Source organism: Hemiscyllium ocellatum, chromosome 19 (assembly GCF_020745735.1).
Source record: "Hemiscyllium ocellatum isolate sHemOce1 chromosome 19, sHemOce1.pat.X.cur, whole genome shotgun sequence".
NCBI classification, from domain to species: Eukaryota; Metazoa; Chordata; class Chondrichthyes; order Orectolobiformes; family Hemiscylliidae; genus Hemiscyllium; species Hemiscyllium ocellatum.
The window spans coordinates 49,094,604-49,116,228 of NC_083419.1; the positions used below are offsets into that span (position 1 = coordinate 49,094,604).

At 40.1% G+C, this 21,625-nt stretch overlaps 1 long non-coding RNA gene across 1 annotated transcript in view; it reads left to right on the forward strand.

Moving 5' to 3' along the window:
* The window catches only part of LOC132824747 (uncharacterized), an 87,030-nt gene that overhangs the window by 17,110 nt on the left and 48,295 nt on the right, over positions 1-21,625 (forward strand). Inside the window, exon 3 of the long non-coding RNA XR_009645699.1 lies at positions 5,232-5,329. This is a non-coding gene — a long non-coding RNA (uncharacterized LOC132824747). The remainder of the gene's footprint in view (positions 1-5,231; positions 5,330-21,625) is intronic.

A 21,625-nucleotide genomic window follows, 5' to 3' on the forward strand; every position in this document is an offset into this window, starting at 1 on the left:
GACGCAAAGTACTTGTTAAGTTCTTCTGCTATTTCCTTATCTCCCATCACTAGGCTTCTTGCATCAGTTTGAAGTGGCCCAATGTCTACTTTTGCCTGTCGTTTGTTTCTTATGTATTGAAAGAAACTTTTACTATCATTTCTAATATTACTGGCTAGCCTACCTTCATATTTGATCCTCTTCTTCCATATTTCTCTCTTTGTTATCCTTTGTTTGTTTTTGTAGCCTTCCCAATCTTCTGATTTCCCACTGCACTTGCCACTTTATAGAATCTCTCTTTTTCTTTAATACATTTCCTGACTTCCTTTGTCAGCCATGGCTGTCTAATCCCTCCCCGGATAATCTTTCATTTCTTGGGGATGAACTTCTGTACAGTGTCCTCAATTATACCCACAAACTCTTGCCATTTTTGTTCTACTGTCTTCCCCGCTAGGCTCTGCTTCCAGTCTATTTTCATCAGTTCCTCTCTCAAGCCCTCATAATTACCTTTATTTAACTGTAACACCATTATATCCGATTTTGCCTTCTCTCTTTCAAACTGCAGACTGAGATGTACGATATTATGATCGCTGCTTCCTAAGTGTTCCCCTACTTTAAGGTTCTTTATAAAGTATGGTTCATTACATAGCACTAGATCCAGAATAGCCTGCTCCCTTGTGGGCTCCATGACAAGCTGTTCCAAAAAGCCATCCTGTAAGCATTCCATGAATTCCCTTTCTTTGGATCCACTGGCAACATTATTTACCCAGTCCACCTGCATATTGAAGTCTCTCTTGATCACCATGAACTTGCCTTTCTGACATGCCTTCTCTATTTCCCGGTACATGTTGCACCCCTGGTCCTGACCACTGTTAGGAGGTCTGTACATAACTCCCATTATGGTTTTTTTGCCTTTGTGGTTCCTCAATTCCACCCACACATCTGACGCTAATTCATTCAGTGCAATCGGTTTAATTTTGTTCTTAACTAACAAGGCAACCCCACCTCTCTGCCCACCTCCCTGTCTTTTCCATAAGTTGAAAATCCTTGGATGATTAACTGCCAGTCCTGACCCCCCTGTAACCACGTCTCTGTGATGCCTACCACATCATAATCATTCACGATGATCTGTGGCGTTAGTTCATCTGCTTTGTTACGAATGCTATGAGCATTCGAGTAAAATGCCTTAATGCTAACTTTCTTATCATTAGAGATATTGGAAGTCATAAGATGTCCTAAGTTATTCTTCTTTTTTGTTGCATTCCCAGTCTGCCTCGAGTTTAAATCCGCCTGCACATATGCTATCCTGTTGCTTATCTTTCCATTTAACTCCATACTCCCTGTCGCTTTCACTTTCCCTTCCCCCCAACTCAGAAGTTTAAAGTCCTACTGACCACCCTATTTATCCTCTTCACTAGAACATTGGTATCTGATCGGTTCAGGTGGAGACCGTCCCAACAGTACAGTTCCCCCTGGTTCCAAAACTGATGTCAATGCCCCATGAAGTGGAATCCCTCTTTCCAACACCAATCCCTTAGCCACGTGTTTACTTCCCTAATGCCTTCTTTTCCTTTGTGTAATGTCCTCTGTTGATGAGCTTCCTGCTTCCTTGTCCTGGAATAGTTGTACAGCTCACAAAAAGGCATTTTGGCCCAATTTGTCCAAAACAACCACCTAACTATCCTAATCCTTTTTTCTAGCACTTGGCTTGGAACTGTAAGTGCACATCTAAATACTTTCTTTTGAGGGTTTCTACTGCTTCTACTAAATATCTTACAGCATAATGTAAGGCCTAAGCTGTTCTGAAATTAATATTTGCTAGCTGCTGATTTATAACCACAGTGCTTCTACACTTGTAGAAATGTGTAAATCTCTTCTCTCATAGCATATGTGTTCTCACTGCAGGAACTCACATAGAGTCATATAGCATGGAAACAGACTATTTTATCTTTAGTTCAGTCACCTTTTAGTTGCAGTTTAGAAAGAAGAAAAACACCTTTGTGACTGAAATAACTCCACAGAGGCTGTATCCCTTCACCATGTCACCATTTATTTATGCGTGCATGGTACTTGAACTGGTCTGAATACCTCAGAGCCAGCTTTCAAAGTAGAACCTCTGATACTCCTGTTTATATCTATCAGCCACAGCTCCCTAATGAAACTAGATTAACAGCCCCAAACGGGAAACCAGATTAACAGCCACAAAACATTACTATCAGGTCCACCTGGCTGACCTTGTTACAATCACTACAGTGACATTGATTAAAATTTGCCTAACTTTCCTCTCAAGTCTTAAATGGCAGTTTCAGAGGGAGTAGCAGGAGTCTCGTCATGGTGGGATGAACATGTCACTGTGCTGCTTTGTATTACATAGTGGCTCATCCACAACATGTGTTACTTGTTTACATGGCAAACACACTGTGTACGCCTCAAGCAAATGGCCGTATGTAAAAGTAAAGAGGAGTGTGTATTAGTGGAGTGAAGGGGGACTACGGTCAATCGGGAAGTACCACCAAAGTCAATAAAGGGGCTTGTTTGATTCAAATCCAGGTGTTTAGCTCTGGTCAGTCGATCATCCTATTGGATTCTAGAGATCCATTTATTTTCAGTCCAGGCACTGAGCCACAGTCGGTCTTGCAGGTCAAGTGCAACCAATCCGGGATTACTGTCAGGCGGGTTGCTTTGGAGACATTAATCTGGAGAGTGGGCATTTATTTGCTGCAGTGAGACAAGGAGAGGATTGAATATGATGGGAATGGATGGTTGGTGCCTCAAATGAGTAAATAGGAAGCACAGACAGTAAGTAGGGTTAGTTGCTTGAAAGGATATGGTGAGTAAAAGCCATTGAGTGGACATACTGCAAGCAGTATTGACAATTGTGATCCATGACTCTTGATGAGATTTGTGTACAATGGCATGTTTATAGTGACTGGTGGCCCTGTGAGGGGGCAGAGAGAAGATAGTGATACATTCCCTTGTGGAGTGCATGAGATCATTTACCTTCTTGCACAGCTGGGTATCCCGCTTCATCCAGGACACAGCACTGATTTGTCTTGCAGTTTGTGTCCAGGATGACAGTCTGATGGTATGGTCTCTTGTGATGGTCAGCTTGGAAAAGGACTACCCTCTTCCTCTTTATCCCATCCACCAACACCTCCGGATCCCTGTCCATGAAGTGGGGAGTGATCTATCCTTCCTTCAATGCCATGTCCTGAATGTAGTGGCTTAAGCCCCACAGTGTGAGGGATTATTTCTGGCTTGAAGCGTGAAGTTTGGAATGGTGGCAACTGGCCTTTATATATGATGCCAGTGCTGTGAATGCTGGAACACTGCTGTCCCAGCAGCAGTGAGCACTTTTGGCTCTTCAGCCACATGATTCCCCATGAAAGGTGCCTGTGAGTCTGTTTGCATAATTAATGAGGTAAAGAGGAAAGCGAGAAGTTGCTTTGAGCCATTAAGGACTAGACATCTTGAATTTCACTTTGATAAAACACTTGAACTGACGGAGGTAAAATTGTGCCTGTACTGTTCATAAGTTTTAGTAGGTTCAAATCATTCGTTCAAAGAGTCAGAGTTGTACAGCACAGAAACAACCAGTTCATGCCGAACATAATCCCAAACTAAACTAGTCCCACCTGCTTGCTGCATACCATCAACATATCTCCAATTTATTTTATTTCTCCTCTTTGGAGAAGTCTGAGAAATACACTTTGGAATAGAAACTGAAATATCTGGAGAAAGTCATGAGGTCTGGCGGCATTTGTGGGTAAAAAGCTGTGATTTTTTTGGGGTCCAGTGACTCTTCTTCAGAACTCTTCTTCAGGGATGTATAACTGGAAATTGTGAATGGGCTCTCTGTTATTCATGATTCAAAATGTTCCATTCTATTGACCTAACAGAAAAGAAAATTAATTATGATGAGCTGCCACTACCATACACTTTCTACCCTCACTGAAGTTAAAAGTTTTGTCCAATTACTTTGCTATATCTGAAATAGAAGTCCTAGGTGTTGCTTAAAACAATCAGGGCTGGATGGTAATTATAAGATAAAAACTAGGAGAAGATCTCTGAGCCACTGGCAGTTATTATTAACAATACAATAGACAATAAAAGGCAAGTATAGTATTAATAAATTGGAAACCGGCTAATTGGTGTCCGTGTTCACAGGGTAGCAAAATGAACAGGGCAGAAATGGCTGTCATAAGGGGACATAATTTTATGGTGATTGGAGGAAGTTATAGGGGATATGTCAGAGGTAGGTTCTCAACGCAAAGAGTGGTAGGTGTATGGAATGCACTGTCAGCGCTGGTAGAGTCACCGTGACATTGAGGACATTTAAGTGACTGCTGGACAAGCACATGGACGGCAGTAAATTCTGGGGTGTGTATGTTAGGTTGATCTTAGATTTAAATAAATGCTTGGCACAACATCGTGGGCCGAAGGGCCTGTACTGTGCCGTACTGTTCTATGTTTTATGTAACAAAATAAATCCCCATCAGCCTTTTTTGTTTAAAAAATGTTCACTTGATTATCGAGTGAACTTGATATTTATCTTTACAGCAATAACCCAGTTCACAGAGGATGCTATACAATCAACAATGGAACATCATGCCTGATCAATTTGACCAGCAACTTTGAAAAACTGACAATTTTAGTGAACTGTGGAATGGATCATAACATTGTGTACCTTGTCTTCCAAAGAACTTTCGATAATGCGTCACATGAAAGGCTCACAATTAAACTCAACACTGTGTGGACTTAAGCTAAATCCTTGAAATTAGTAATAAAACTGCCTGAAGTGAAAGAAACAATAAATATTAATAAGTGTACTAATGTCAAAAAGTGATGAATGGTTTTAACAAAATGTGAACATGAGTAGTATAATAGCCGAAGAAATTTAGTGAAGACAAGTGTTACAGATAAAGAGCAAAAATGGATGACAAATTTACTTTACCGTAATGTTGAAATAGCTGAGGGTGAAGCCAAAAAAAACTTGGGAGTCTTAGAATTGACTCTAAATATGTCTCAACGATGGAGGATAGTAATTAACAAAATCAATGGGATGTTGACTTACAGTGCCAAAATAGTACAATACAAGAAAATGAAGTCAGTGTTCAAATTTAAAGCTCTAGTCAGGTCACACCATAAAAACTGCATTCAACAAGCAGACTACTATCATTTAGGTGTTATGTGATGTCTTTTTTAGGTCAGTAGATTGGTGAGGTTTTAAAACTTTCCTTTTATTTTCTAAGGTCAAAGACAAATAAGCGTTCAAAGTGCACAAGGTCTCGAGGATTTGATGATTGAAAAATGAGTCTGTACAGTTGCTGATGGGCAAATTCCACCCCAGGTAATGAGTTATAGTTGTCTTCTATATTTTAATGAGACCTTCTGTGGGTGTGCACACTGCCAAAGATTTTACTTTTAACCATGGTCTCTCGGTAGCTTAAAACAAAAACAAAAGAGATCAAATTTACTGGTCCTATTGTTAGTGCTTTACATCAACAACATAAATTCTGTCTGTTGAAACTGTGGAGCAAATGTTGCAAAAATTTAAAAGAAATCGTAAAATGAAAATGTGCAGGTCAGTGTAAATTGTTTGATCAATGCAATATCTTAGGACAGTTTGCTGCTACTTATATATCAAAATTGTAATTTCACTTCCTCTTTTCTGATTCAACATGGAGATCTTACAAATGTTATCATTTTTGTTTAACTAACACAGAGGTTGGGGCAATATGAGCAAAGTTTAATGTCAAGAAATGTTTCATGATTTGTTATCAAGGTAGCAAGAGTGACCAGAATGTACATACTTGTGACATGGATGTTCAGATCCTATGTGCATTCATTTCAAAGAACATTATTGAGATAACAAAGCATGAATAGCTGTATGTTGTAGCTTTTGTTTCAGCCAAAACAAATCCATATTGTTTCAGGTGAACAGATATATTTAAAGTCAGTTGCTAACTAGCATCATAGTTATCTTTAATTATTTGACAATCAGAGATTCTGTAATGTAGATTCGTATAATGTAGACGAACCATCAGCCATGATGCCTGGAAATGCCATAGCAGGCTAGTCTTCTCTTAACATGTTGCTGGAAAAGCGCAGCAGATCAGGCAGCATCCAAGGAGCAGGAGAATCGACATTTCGGGCATAAGCCCTTCTTCAGGACTCATGCCCGAAACGTCGATTCTCCTGCTCCTTGGATGCTGCCTGACCTGCTTCACTTTTCCAGGAACACATTTTCAGCTCTGATTTCCAGCATCTGCAGTCCTCACTTTCTCCTAGTCTTCTCTTAAAAAATACACAAGTTGAAAAAAGTCGTGGAAGGAATATTGTCTTTGGATTTTGTAAGACAGAGAAATTTTTCTGCATTTTAAATGCATATGATACAAAGCCCATGTTTTAGAGTATTTAATTTTTCAGAAACTCTGTCTATTTGAGGACCTTCACCTCCAATATCACATCTGGAGCTCACAAGTCTTTGTAACGATAACAGCAGTGTGATTTTACCAAAAGGTCTAGTCATTTATAAATACTGTTACATGAATATTTAGGCTACCTGTGATTTAATGACTGTGTTCATTTAATCACTAGCTACCTGATGAAAGAGCAATGCTCCAAAGCTTGTACTTCCAAATAAACCTGTTGGACTATAACCTGGTGTTGTGTGATTTTTAACTTTGTCCACCCAGTCGAACACCGGCACCTCCATATCAATTAATCATTGTTAAGGCAAATGCTTTATTATTATACAAATCTGAAATGGAAGCAGTGCTGTTACTGACTCCAGGAATTTTTAAGCAGAAGTTTGATATTCAGACAGGAAACTGTTATATGGTAAGTGTGGAAACTTATGGAATTTGTCACAGCATGCTACCTTGAATCATATTTGAAGATTAGATTAGATAGATAGTTAACTTAGAGAGGAAACAGGCCCTTCGGCCTAACCAAATGTCTTCCCCAATCATTGATAGAATGTGGTTGTTTTGGTAATCAAGTCACCTGCCACAATTTTGCAAAATCTGAGTAGCTTGTTCCTTTTGGGGTCGAGAGTGTGGTGCTGGAAAAGCACAGCAGGTCAGGCAGCATCTGAGGAGCAGGAGAATCAATGTTTGGGGCATAAGCCCTTCACCAGGAATGAGGCTTGTGGGCCAAAGAGGCTGAGGGATAAATGGGAAGGGAGTGGGGGGGCCCGTGCTGGGGGGGGGGGGGGGGCAGGTAGCTGAGAATGCGACAGGTAGACAAAGGTGAGGGTGAAGGTTATCTAACTACTGCATTCTCAGCTACCTTCCCCCCGGTCCCACCCCCCTCCCATTTATCCCTAAGCTCTCTTGGACCACAAGCTTCATTCCTGATGAAGGGCTTATGCCTGTAACGTTGATTGTCTTGCTCCTCGAATGCTGCCTGACTGGCTGTGCGTTTCCAACACCACACTCTCTCGACTCTGATCTTCAGCATCTGCAGTTCTCACTTTCACCTGTTCCTTTTGGGGGACTAACTAGGATTCTAGATAAATTTGAGTGACTGATGCATATCAACTGTTAAATCAGGATGTGAGATTATTATGTTGAGAAAGAAAGCCTCAAATCATGCACAAATATCATGTGATTCTTTCCGCAACATGGCAATTTTATCTCTTCTGTATTTTGTCATGTATTTTATACATATGAGGTAAGAAAACTGGAGTTGTTGAACATGTTAGCAATCAACAACCTGTTTAGTTAACAAAGGTGACACCTTTGGCTCATTATTAGCAGTGAAAACAGTAAATGCTGTCAATACTCAGCAGGTCTGACAGCACGTACGATAGAGAAACAGAGTTAATGTTTCAATTTGTTAACCTTTTGTCAGAACTGTTCTTTCCAATTCTATCAAATGCTGTCAGATATGCTGAGTTTTCTCAGTGGTTTTTATTTTTAGCATTCCAGCATCAATAGTGTTTTGCCTTTGTCTTTCTTTTCTAATTGGTGCCATCCTTGCATCTGATTCCAAGGCTTATCAGTTGCAGCCCCTCTCCAGGATTGCATTAAAACTGACTGACAGCCTAACACAATACTAAGTCTAAATTGTCAGAACTGTGATATTTTGGATGAGACATTAAAATCAGGTCACCTCTGACCTCTTGGGCTGACTGAGGTCACAGTGCACCATTTGAAGAAGAGCAAGGAAGTTTATCTGGAGATTAGGTCAACATTTATCCCTCAACTAACGTGGCTGAGATGGTTTAATTCATTATTTAGCCATTATTTTGGTTGGCAGTGAGCCCACACTGTATGCAGTTTGGTTGCTCTGTTCTTTGTCCATTACAGTATTACTAAACTTTGAAAGTATTTTTTGTGAAAGTAGTTACAAAAATGCAATTCCTTTCTTTCATTTTATTCATGTTCTGTCATCAATAGAAAAAAAGTATCTGCCTCACCATTAATCATGTTAAAAAATAACCATTTCAAGAGACATAAATCACTTGATAAATGCACTGTCATGTGGCACTGAATAGTTTCAACTTTCTGATCCTTGCCATTTGGAAAAGGGATGCTGTAATTCACTTCTTTTTTTTCCAGAAGGAATGAATATCAAAAATTTATTTTCTGTATTGTGTAGTAATTTCAAATGAGGATCAATATCTCATTGTTGAATAGTCAGTTGATAGTCAATGTCTAGTTAACACGTATAATAAACAGTATAGATGGATAGTGGAGAGCAGCTCATAGCTACAAAAGTATACCATAAAAAAAGTTTATTCTTTTGGAAGAATGGGAATAAATTGAAATTGAATTTTTTTAAGAAAATGGCACCAAGGAGAGTGAACAGCTGTATATTATTTTCATAACGACAAAATCACTTGATAAAATTGACTAGAGAATAGCGTGATATTCATTGAAAGATGCGAATGGTATCCAGGAGCTTTGACAACAGCAGAGAAGTAATCTGTAGTTAATTATCAGCAAGTTGTGTGTTTATTTTGTAAAGTAGATTGCAATGGATGTGTAAGATGAATTTTAGGGCAATAATTAAGATTTGAAATAATGTCAGAAAACGCTCAAATCAGATTATAATTGGCAACAGAACCTTGTATTTTCATCATAAATATATTATAAATAGAGTTCACATTCTGAACTTTATTTTAACACTTCAGCTTTTATAGTTAGATAATTATGGGTCAAGAGATTGCCAGTAAGGTTAGTGACTAGTGATATAGTCTAGGAGGTTGATATGAGATAAAATCTGCATTGTAAGAATCAATAATCATGATCATTTACTATGATTTCATTAAGCAATAAGTTGCAGTTGAATGCCATCATATCACTATATATGTGGAAAATTGCCCAGGTATATAATATTCAGAAAAAGCAGGATAAACCCAATCCAACCAGTTATTAGCTCATGATTCTATTCCAGCTCAACAACAAAGTAATGGAAGGTGTGATCAAAATGGAAGCTGTTAAAAGGTACTTATGCAACAATTACATCCTCACCAGTACTTAGTTTGGATTCAGCCAGGACCACTCAGCTTCTGATTCATGACAGTTTTGGTACAAACATGGGAAAAAGTTTCAAGAGATGAGCTGAGAGTGACTGTCCTTGACTTAGAGGTAGGATTTGATGATTGTGGCCCTTGCAAAATGTCAGTGGGAATCGGGGTTGAAGTCATAATTGGCACAAAGCAAGATGTTTGCAGTTAATGGAAGCTAAGCATTTCAACCTTAGGGCAACATTGTAGAAGTTTTTCACAGCAGTGTCCTCAGCCCAACCATCTTCACATGCTTCATTAATGATCTTTTCTCTGTCATGAAGTCAAGGTTGGAAATGGTGTTAATGATTGCAGCATTCAGTCCCATTTCTAGCTCCTTAGATACTGAATTAGACTGTGTCCCTATACATGAAGAGCTGCAGAACATTCAGGCTGGGATGGATAAATGTCAATTAATATTAATGTCACACAAATGCAGGCAATTACCAAGTCCAACAAGTGAGAATATAACTATTCCCCATGACATTCAAGAGAATTATCATCACTGAATTGCCCACTAACAACATAGAGTCATAGAGATGTACAGCATGGAAACACACCCTTCGGTCCAACCTGTCCATGCCGACAAGCAATCCCAACCCAATCTAGTCCCACCTGCCAGCACCCGGCCCATATCCCTCCAAACCTTCCTATTCATATACCCATCCAAATGCTTCTTAAATGCTGCAATTGTACCAGCCTCCACCATTTCATCTGGCAGCTCATTCCATACACGTACCACCCTCTGCGTGAAAATGTTGCCCCTTAGGTCTCTTTTATATCTTTCCCCTCTCACCCTAAACCTATGCCCTCTGGTTCTGGACTTCCCGACCCCAGGGAAAATTTATCTTGTCTATTTATTCTATCCATGCCCCTCATAATTTTGTAAAGCTCTATAAGGTCACCCCTCAGCCTCCGACACTCCAAGGAAAACAGCCCCAGCCTGTTCAGCCTCTCCCTGTAGCTCAAATCCTCCAACCCTGGCAACATGCTTGTAAATCTTTTCTGAACCCTTTCAGGTTTCACATCATCTTTCCAATAGGAAGGAGACCAAAACTGCACGCAAACTTCCAACAGTGGCCTAACCAATGTCCTGTACAGCCGCAACATGACCTCCAGCTCCTGCACTCAATACTCTGACTGATAAAGGATTGCATACCAAATGCCTTCTTCACTATCCTATCTACCTGCAACTCCACTTTCAAGGAGCTATGAACCTGCACTCCAAGGTCTGTTTGTTCAGCAACAGGCCCTAGGACCTTACTATTAAGTGTATAAGTCCTGCTAAGATTTGCTTTCCCAAAATGCAGCACCTTGCATTTATCTGAATTAAACTCCATCTGCCACTTCTCAGCACATTGGTCCATCTGGTCCAGATCCTGTTGGAATCTGAGGTAACCCTCTTCGCTGTCCACTACACCTCCAACCATCAATCAGAAAATTAACTTGATTAAACATATAAATATTGCGGCTACAGGGGACCAGGTTGAGGCTGGAAATTCTATGCTAATTAAGTCAACTTCTGATTCCCCAAAGCCCATCCACCATCCGCAAGGCACAGGAATGTGATGGAATAAGCTCCACCTGCTTGGAGAAATACACTGAAGATTCCTGACACTATTTTGGACAAAATAGTTGATCTTCCTTGAAACAATTTCTTTCTTGAAAAGAAGCCTGCACAGTCTCCATCCACACTACCCTCCTCCATCTGGATGAGCTTGTTCTCACTTTGAATAACTTTTCCTTTAGCTCATTTTCTGCAAGTCAAAGTGTGACTATGGATACCTACATGGGTCCCAGCTATACCTGTCTCTTTGTGAGTTTTGTGGAACTTTCCTTGTTTCAGTCATTCTCAGGGCCCTCACCCAAAGCTGTTTCTCTGTTACTTTGATGTTGTCTTTAGTGCTGCTTCCTGCTGTTTTCTGGAATTGGAAACATTAATTGTTTTTTCTTCTAGTTGCCACCCTCTACCCTTTACCTAGATAATTTCTAACTCTTCCCTCCCCTTCCTTGACCTTTGATAGCCTATCTCTGGAAATGGAGATACAATATTCATTACAAGCCCACTGCCTCCACAGTTATGTCAGTTACATTTCCTGCAAAGATTTAGTTCCATTTTCTCAATTTCTCTGTTTCCATTGCTTCTATTTTGATAATGCTACCTTCCAGTGGGGTGCCTCGACATGACCTCCTCTTTCCTCAACTGAGGATTTCTCCCCACTGTGGTTAATTGGGCTCTCAACTGTGTATGATCCAATTCCTGCAATTCTGATCTCTCCTCTTCCCAGAACAATAGGTTTCCCTTTGTTCTCACTTTTCACCGACAAGTCTCTGCATTGAAAGGGTCTTCCTCCATCATTGCTACCACCTCCAGCAGGATGCCACTGATAAAGATATTCCCCCTTCCTCTCCACTGTCAGCATTGCACAGGAACTATTCCCTCTATGACACCTTGGTCTACTTCTTTATCTTTCCTAACCTGTGACACCTTCCCATGCAATTGCAGCTGTAACACTTGCCAATTCATATCCTTGCTGTTCAAGGCCCCAAACACCCCTTCTAAGTGAAGCAACATTTTACTTCTACTTCTTTCAACCTGGTCTACTGCATTCTCTACTGTTTTACATTGTTTTACATCGACAAGACTGTTTTGCATTGACAAGACCAAATGCAAAGTGGATGTCTGCTTGTGGAATACCTCTGCTATGTCTGTAGGAGTGACCTCAATCTTCCAGTTGTTAACCATTTCAATAAACCACCTTGCTCCCATGCTACCATTTCTGTCCTGGCCTGCTGCACTTTGCAATGAAGCATAATGCCAGATCAAGTAACAAAGCCTCACTTTCTGTTTAAGCACTTTACAGTTTCTGGAGCACATTATTGAACTTGACAACCTCAGTGCATGACTGCATGATATCTGTCCTCCATTTTTCTTACATTCTATCTCCCTCCATGGCTGTATCTTGTTCACTCTGCTGTCAGTAGAGGGGACATATTTTCACCCTTTCACAGCTTAACTAACACTCATTACCTCTCTGTTTCTCTTTCACAACATTTAAAAACTGTTTTTTTGCACTGAGCCTCTACATTACCTGTTCCCTTTAGTCCTCGCATGTCAAAAGTATTTTAAAAAATTCCTACCCCTTTCTATTCTGAAGATTCAAAACCTCAACTTTGCTTCTGTCTCCACGATGCTGCCACATCTGCTAAGTCTGTCCAGTATTTTCTGTCTGTTTCAGATTTCCAGCATCTTCAGTATCCCGCTTTTATTAAATAGCTTTTCCAGTACAATGCGCACTAACTTAAACATTCATTCCTCCATCACTGGAGCAACGTTACAGCAGTGTGTACCATCTGCAAGATACACTGCAGTAATAAGACTCCTTTGACAGCACCTTCCAAACTCTCAAACATTTCCATGTAAGAAACAAGCACACTACATGCTGAGAATGGCACAACTTGTAAGTTCTCATTCAGGCCACATTTGAAGGTATACTACTGTTTCTTCACTGTGGTTGGATCAAAATCCTGGTTCTCGCTTCTTAAAATTAGTAGTTTTGGAAGATGACTCATCATCTCATTCTCATGGCATTTAGGGGTCACTGATATGCGCTAGGCTTTCCATGTTACTTTCTATGAAATAATAAAATTAACATTGATTGCTGTTAGAACTCAAGTATTGAGGCATTTTATTGTTCACCAACAAAATAGAATTCTGAGATCTAAGCTGACTATTGATAAGACTATGAATTAATCGTTACATATTTATGTAAATTTGTTTCTTGAACCAAAGAAAGGAAAAAATTGCCAAGGTGACAGGCTAACTGTCTAGAACCACTGCTAAAGTGGTATTGTAATATACCATGTCATCAATTTTAGCTTTGGCCAATAATTCCTACATTCCTCCAATGTTGTCATCTTAACTGCACATACAGTTTCCTTGTCTGCTCTATTTTTGGCTACATATTTAGCTGTCTAGGTCCTAAGCTTAAGAATTCCTTCTTTAAGACTCTTGGTCTTTTTACCTTGAAGGTGTTCTTCAAAGGGAAATCTCCTTAACTATGTTTTTGATCACCTTTCCTAATATTGCCTTATTGTAGTTTGGTGTCAGATTTGATGTCTTGTAAAGCACCTGCTGTCATTTTACTTCAATCAAAAGTGTTAATAAATAAATCCTGCTGCCTTCACACTGCACTGAAACCTGTTAATTTTCTTACAAATTCTAATTGCAGACATTATGTTAGAACTTGCCATGACTGACTCAATTATATAAGTGACATACAGCTCTTTCCCTGCTAAAAACAGGTTTGCTGTATTTTTATAAAATGGTGAACTGTATGCACATTGGTCAAAATTATTCATAATATAGACCCAATAGCTTTAATTTAATCAGACCCTGCTTTGTGAGTTAGCATCAATCCTGAACAGAGGTTATTAAAATAATGTGATAGACCTTCTTAAAACAAAATTTAATTGAATTTAGGTTAGACACCTTAATAGTATTTAACATCCATATATCTTTATGAAATCAACATAATTAAATGATCTATTACTACTACTTTAAGGGAGTCAGCACATATCTAATGACTAGCTCTACTTATTTAGGAGAAAGTGAGGACTGCAAATACTGGAGATCAGAGCTGAAAAATGTGTTGCTGGAAAAGCGCAGCAGGTCAGGCAGCATCCAAGGAGCAGGAGAATCGACATTTCGGGTATGAGCCCTTCTTCAGGAATGAGGAGGGTGTGCCGAGCAGGCTAAGATAAAAGGTAGGGAGGAGGGATATTGGGAATACGATAGGTGGGAGGAGGTTAAGGTGAGGGTGATAGGCTGGAGAGGTCAGGAAAAAGATTGCAGGTCAAGAAGGCGCTGCTGAGTCCGAGGGTTGGGACTGAGATAAGGTGGGGGGAAGGGGAAATGAGGAAGCTGGAGACATCTGCATTCATCTCGTGGTTGGAGGGTTCCTAGGCAAAAGATGAGGCATTCTTCCTCCAGGCGTTGTGTTGCCATGGTCTGGTGATGGAGGAGGCCAAGGACCTGTATATCCTTGGCAGAGTGGGAGGGGGAGTTAAAGTGTTCAGCCACAGGGCAGTTGGGTTGGTTGGTGCGGGTTTCCCAGAGGTGTTCTCTGAAATGTTCCGCAAGTAGGAGGCCTGTCACCCCAATGTAGAGGAGGCCACATCGGGTGCAGCGGATGCAGTAAGTGATGTGTGTGGAGGTGCAGGTGAATTTGTGGCGGATATGGAAGGATCCCTTGGGGCCTTGGAGGGAAATGAGGGGGGAAGTGTGGGCGCAAGTTTTGCATTTTTTGTGGTTGCAGGGGAAGGTGCCGGGAGTGGAGGTTGGGTTGGTGGGGGATGTGGACCTGACGAGGGAGTCGCAGAGGGAGTGGTCTTTCGTACCCTTCCACTGACACCCTCCTTCGACTGACTGAACTGGTCCTCACTCTGAACAACTTCTCTTTCCAATCCTCCCACTTCCTCCAAACCAAAGGAGTAGCCATGGGGACCCGCACGGGCCCCAGTTATGCCTGCCTCTTTGTTGGACAATAGACAATAGACAATAGGTGCAGGAGTAGGCCATTCTGCCCTTCGAGCCTGCACCACCATTCAATGTGATCATGGCTGATCATCCTTAATCAGTATCCTGTTCCTGCCTTATCTCCATAACCATTGATTAGTGTTTGGATATGTGGAAAAGTCCATCTTCCGCAGCTACACTGGCACCAGCCCCCACCTTTTCCTCCCCTACATCCATGACTGTATCAGCGCTGCCTCGTGCTCCCACGAGGAGATTGAACAGTTCATTCACTTTACTAACACCTTCCATCCTAACCTCAAATTTACCTGGACTGTCTCAGACTCCTCCCTCCCCTTCCTAGATCTCTCCATTTCTATCTCAGGCGACCGACTCAACACGGACATTTACTATAAACCGACTGACTCCCACAGCTACCTAGATTATACCTCCTCCCACCCTGGTCCCTATCACATTCCCAATGTCCCTCTTCCCTACCTTTTATCTTAGCCTGCTTGGCACACCCTCCTCATTCTTGAAGAAGGGCTTATGCCCGAAACGTCGATTCTCCTGCTCCTTGGATGCTGCCTGACCTGCTGTGCATTTCCAGTAACACATTTTTCAGCTCTACTTATTTTCCGAGGCTTCATTCCACTATTGCACTTTTCTGTGAAAGCAAGGTAAAGCAATCATTTAGTGATCTGCTATTTATTCCAAAAGTTCTAGATTATGAAACCGTGATTTATTTCTTCACTCATTCTCACCACCTCACCACCTAAAACTATAGTAGCACAGCTTTTTGTTTACTGAGGTGTGATGGCTGTTACATCTTATGGCATTTTCACAGCTGAAAAAACAGACACTGCAGCCTTCATTAATGACAATCAAAACTGGTTTCCAAGACCAATCTGGTGAAATTCACCCTTTTCTTCCTGACCTATACTGCACCATCCAACAATAGTGTCATTGAATTCGCAGGTGAATTTTCAAGGAAGCTTACACCATATGAAACCAGTTTCAGTCTTCATGTTGCTTAACATTGTCATCATTTCTGCTGAAAATGTTTAATGTGAGAAACTACAGGACTGTTTTCAGCTCTGATTTTGCAATCGCCTGTTTCATCTGTGCTCCTAAAATTTGGACCAAAAGCAGAAAAAAAACCTGGAAAAAAATCAGTTAATATGATAATTCAGGGCAGACATTGAATAATCACCAGAAGGAATGCAAGTTCACACAATGCTGTTTAAGCTGAATGAAACTTATTTCTAATATTTCAATACATCAGGTACAAATTTTCATTGTTTCAGGGAGGTCTTTAACTTTGGTAATAAGAAGGAAAGGAATAAAACATTCATTTTTCAATCTAACTTTAGTCATTCGAATGAGCCAAAAAAACTCTTAAATTAGTGCTGTGAGAGATAAAGTAGGCTGGAAATTTTGGGAGTTTTAATATTCGACATTAAAGAAGATGGGCTTGTTGGGAATAAAAATCATGATTAAAACAATCAACTTTGTACAGTAGACTTTGAGTCCAAATTCAATTGTTCTAAACTCCCAATTCTTGCTGGTTTTTTTGTCTGGTTTCTGCACAAAATAGATATACTGACATTCAGATCTGGAATCTTCCATGTATACTGAGAGTAATGCTAATATAGTGAGCATAAGAACACAAGTGTTTAATTGAATCAGCAGTTACTTAGAATGAATCAAAAGAGCAGTACTTTTGCCAGCATCAGCTAATACTGACAGTACATTAGAATTGTTTTACTTTGCAGCCCAAATGATGAGGACACTTTGAAAAATGATGGCTTCAGCCACAGTCGGAATTGGATTATTCCTTTATTCCTGGTTATACCGGACAGAGCTGACTTTGCCTCTCTCAGGCCATTATGACATTTCTACTAACCTGCATTAAAGTACTTTGATTATGGAACAATTATCGAATTCTTCTGGTTTCTATTTTGTTGGAGGAAAATATGATGTAGTACAGATAGGAGAAAAGAAGGCTAAGGCTGCTTTGGAATGATGAACCTTAAAAGATACTACTTGAAAATGAGATTCCCGAGTATATATTACATGGGCTAACATATAGAAAACTACATTACACCGTGATTGCAGGAAGTGGACATAAGAGGCGTGTGGCAGAAAGTTCTGAAGAGTTCTTTTTTCTAAAATCGGCAACCAGCATCTGTTTGGGTTCAGAGCTGAAGATCACATTCAGCAATCAAGACTGAAAGCTACCATCTGTTATGGACCAGGTTAGACCCCTTCAAAACATTAATAAAGTAGCCCAGACACTAACTTTTCTAGTTGTTTAAAGCAGGTGGTGATGCAGCTGGTCAAAACCCCTCTTTGAACAAAACAGAATTTATTTACAGAAAATCAAATGAAACACTAACAAAAGAGAACAGAATACATGATACCATTTCTGAAAATCTATTTGACTCTAGTGCAATTTAATGATGCAGTTCCAAATTCCTACAACAATCCCTTTAAACACCCCTCGGCTAAAAAAGGTAAAATCAAACACAAGCTCTTATAGGAGAGAGAATGATGTCAGAGAGATCCAGCATGAAATACCTTCTTCCATGTAGCTGTTTCTTTTGGATTCCTAGCTAACACCTGACTAGCGGCTCTGAACAGCCAGACTACTAAAACCAAACCAAACCAGAGAAAAGCTGAGCTGGGAGAACTGGCCACTCCCCTTTCATTGTACAAGTTTTATTTAAACTTAAAAGCTTATTCAAGGAGGTAAATGGAGACAAAACAAACCGTCTGTCTTTACAATCCCTCTGAAAAAACCTAATGACAACATAACCTTATTAAATGGAGCAGCATCATCACACATCTGTATTGAAATGCACCACAAAGCGTAATAGTTCGGAATACATTTTCTCAACTAAGAAGAAATGGGAGGCTATGGTGTTTCCAATTATAAAAAGGCAGTTTCTAAAATAGTTCTAATTTGACTAAGCACTCTTAGAGTGAAATAAGCCCAAATCACATTTATCATTAAGGCCTTATTTGTGCACAGTTGTCAGTCAATTCTGCCCATTGTTGTTTGTTATCTAAAATAATGATTTGGATGAGAATGTACAAAGCATGATTACTAAGTTTGCAGATGACACTAAAATAGGATGTATGATGGACAGTGAGAAGGTTATCAGAAATTGCAGCAGGACCTTGATCAGCTGGGGAAAAGGGCCAAGAAATGGCAAATGGAGTTTAAGAGATAAGTGCGAGGTATTGCATTTTGGAAAGTCAAATCAAGGCAGGAGTTTTGTGGTGAATGGTAGGGCCTTAAGGAATGTAATGGAACAGAGGGCCCTTGGAGTTCAGGTGCATGGTTCTCTGAAAGTGGAGTCACAGGTAAACTGAGCAGTGAAGAAGGCTTCTGGCACACTGGCCTTAATCAGTCGGCACTGTATATAGAAGCTGGGAAGTTATGTTGCAGTTGTACAGATGTTGGTAAGGTCACACTAGAAGTACTGTATTCAACTTTGCTCACCTTGCTATAGAAAGGTTGTTATTAAACTGGAAAGAGTGCAGCAGAAATTTACAAGGATGTTGCCAGATCTCAAGGGTCTGAGTTATAGGGAGAGGTTGGACAAATTAGGACCTTTTTCTTTAGTGCGTAGGAGACTGAGGGAGGATCTCATAGAAATGTATAAGATAATGAGAGGAATGGATAATGAGTGAATGTACTCACTCTTTTTCCCAGGCTTGGGGACTAGAGGGCATCAAGTTAAGGTTAGAGGGAAAGAATAAAAGGGAACCTGAGTTAAAACCTTTTTACACAGCGGGTGGTACACATGTGGAATGAGCTGCCAGCAGAAGTTGTTGAAGCAGGTAAATTAACAACATTTTAAAAAGGCATTTGGACAAATACATGGATAAGAAAGGTTTAGAAGGATTTGGGCCAAGTGCAGGGAAATGGGGTTAGCGTTGATAGACATTTTAGTTAACGTGGACCAGTTTGGGCCAAAGGGCCTGTCCCCATGCTATGGGACACTATGACTCTATTTAGTTTTCTTCAGAAGCAGCATGAAAATGGAAAATAAGGCACACATGACATAACTGTGATTTTTTTGGGTATGATTCCCACATACAGGTGCTGCTCAGCTATTTCTTTAGAAAACAAAAAGTTGTTTTTATAAAAGGGGCAACAAAGATGGGAATAAATGATAGATGAGCAACAAAATGAATACTAGGTGCAATAGGCTTTTTCAATGGGGCGGCACAGTGGTTAGCACTGCTGCCTCACAGCGCCAGGGTCCCGGGTTCAATTCCCACCATGGACAACTATCTGTATGGAGTTTGCACATTCTCCCAGTGTCTGCAGTGTCCCAGTTTCCTCCCACATTCCGAAAGATGCACAGGTTAGGGTGGATTGGCCATGCTAAATCGCACAGAGTGTTAGGCGCATTAGTCAGGGGTAAACGCAGGGAAATGAGTTTGGGTGGGTTACTTGTTGGGCAGAAGGGCCTGTTTCCACACTGTAGGGAATCTAATCTAAAATCCAAAAATATCTTTCTGAAAGGCTCTCCTGGACAAATCCTAAGGACCATATAGTTGATGCCATTGCTAGAAATGGCACTCCTTCAAAACAATTAAAGCAAGACAGCAGCATCTAAAGACACTTGACTCTGCAACAACCATCAACAGGTTGGTAAAAAAAAATCTAAATCTTATGGGATGCGGGTTGTGTCACCCACCAAAATGTGTCCAACATTTCCTAACACTTCTAAACTATGTTCTACAAAAGAGCTTTGAGCTAAAATGTGCAAGCAGCCCACATACTCAGAAATCCAAAGCCTAATGTAATGTTCCAAAGCAGTATGTAAAGAAGAACCAACCAAGGAGCAACATCACAGATTTTGCAACATCAACAATGTTGCACCATATTCTACAAAACACACTGCAGAAATTCATCAAGGCTCCTTCGACAGCACTTTCCAAATCTATGTCCATTACCATTTAGAAGGTCAAGTGCACCAAATACATGGGAATAGCACCCCCTGCAAGTTCCCATCAAAGGTACTCACCATCCTGGCTTGGATATATATTGTTGAGGATATATATACTCCTCAACAGGATCATTGTGGGTCTAGTTACATCAAATGGAAAGCAGCTATTGCAGGAGACAACACCTTCTCAGTATAATTAGAATTAAACAATAAATGCTGATGAGCCAGTGAAGTTTACATTTCTAAATGAAAAGAAATCTCAGTATCAATGCTCCTTGTGAGTGCAGTATTCACATTCAGGATAAGTTCAAACTGCAATTGGACAATATAGTACAAATTTACACATCACATTGATTGGTGCATCTTCATTACTTGTATTTTAAAGAACGATGGCACTCTATGTATATTAGATTCAAGGCATCTGAACAAATAAACCTACACAAGATTCCTTGGATGAGCCTAATCCCAAATTCTCAGATGCTAAACATTTTCCAAGCCTGATACCAAAATGCATATTGGTCCATATATCTTTCTCCAAAGTGAGGGGGACTAACAACTTTTAGAAATCCTGTTTTGAACCTGTAGGTATTGCTATCTAAGACTACTGTTTGCATTATCCCTTAGCTAGGATATATTCCAACAACGTATGGACTGTATCATAGATTTGTTTTCAGGTTGTCTCTGTATCGTTGGTGATGTTGTAGTTTCTCGGGAAAACTAAGCATGAGCATGATGTAAACCTCTATTGGCTCATGGAAATGGCAAGACAACACGCGCTTGTTTGCTTAGAACAGCAAAACATGTCAAACCAACATGAGCCAAATCAAATCATTGGATCAATCTACTGTGCAAACAGAATTCAGTCTGATGCTACCAAAATAGGTGATATACTGAAAACGTGTGCAGTACATGGTAAAGGTGACTTTGAAAAGTGCCTTGATCTCTTCAACATTTTATACCTTAAATTCCAAATTGTGTGACCAAATTGGTATTTCCGCTTTGAGCTTTGCTGCATAAAGATAAGCCATATGTGTCAGCTTGATCGCCAACATTTTTCTCAATTTTTCAAAAATGCTTTATCATTTGGTAAATGTGCTCTTCAATATTATGATCTGTCCAACTTTAACTTGTTGGAAGTAAATGCACCCAGAAAGGCGTTAGAGCATATCTATTAAGATGACAAACCTATTGCATTTAGTTCTAAACTTCTTGCATCAGCTCAGGTAAATTACTCCAACTTAGAAGGGGTAACTCTCACTTTAGTTTCCATAATAGAAACATTCCACTCGTGTCTATTTGAAAAGAATGTTCATGCTAATCATAGTCTATTATAATCTTCTTTCTCCTCTTTCATAGTGTGTGAATATGATTAGGTTTCACCATGTTGGGTACTGGAACCCGTAGTGAAATAGAAGGGAGATGTTTTAGTGGGAAGGGCATCATTAGAACTAATCTGGGATCAGTATCCTGGCGAGTCAAATAATTATGACTGCAAAGAGGGCATTAAACTATTAGAATGGTGGATGGAGAGTTTGGGATAGGTAAATATGGGTTTACAAAGCAAGACGATATCGGAGCATTACATAGCAGCTTATTTGGATCATGTTCTACTTCCAGCTATTAGAAATACAGCAAACATACATTGTA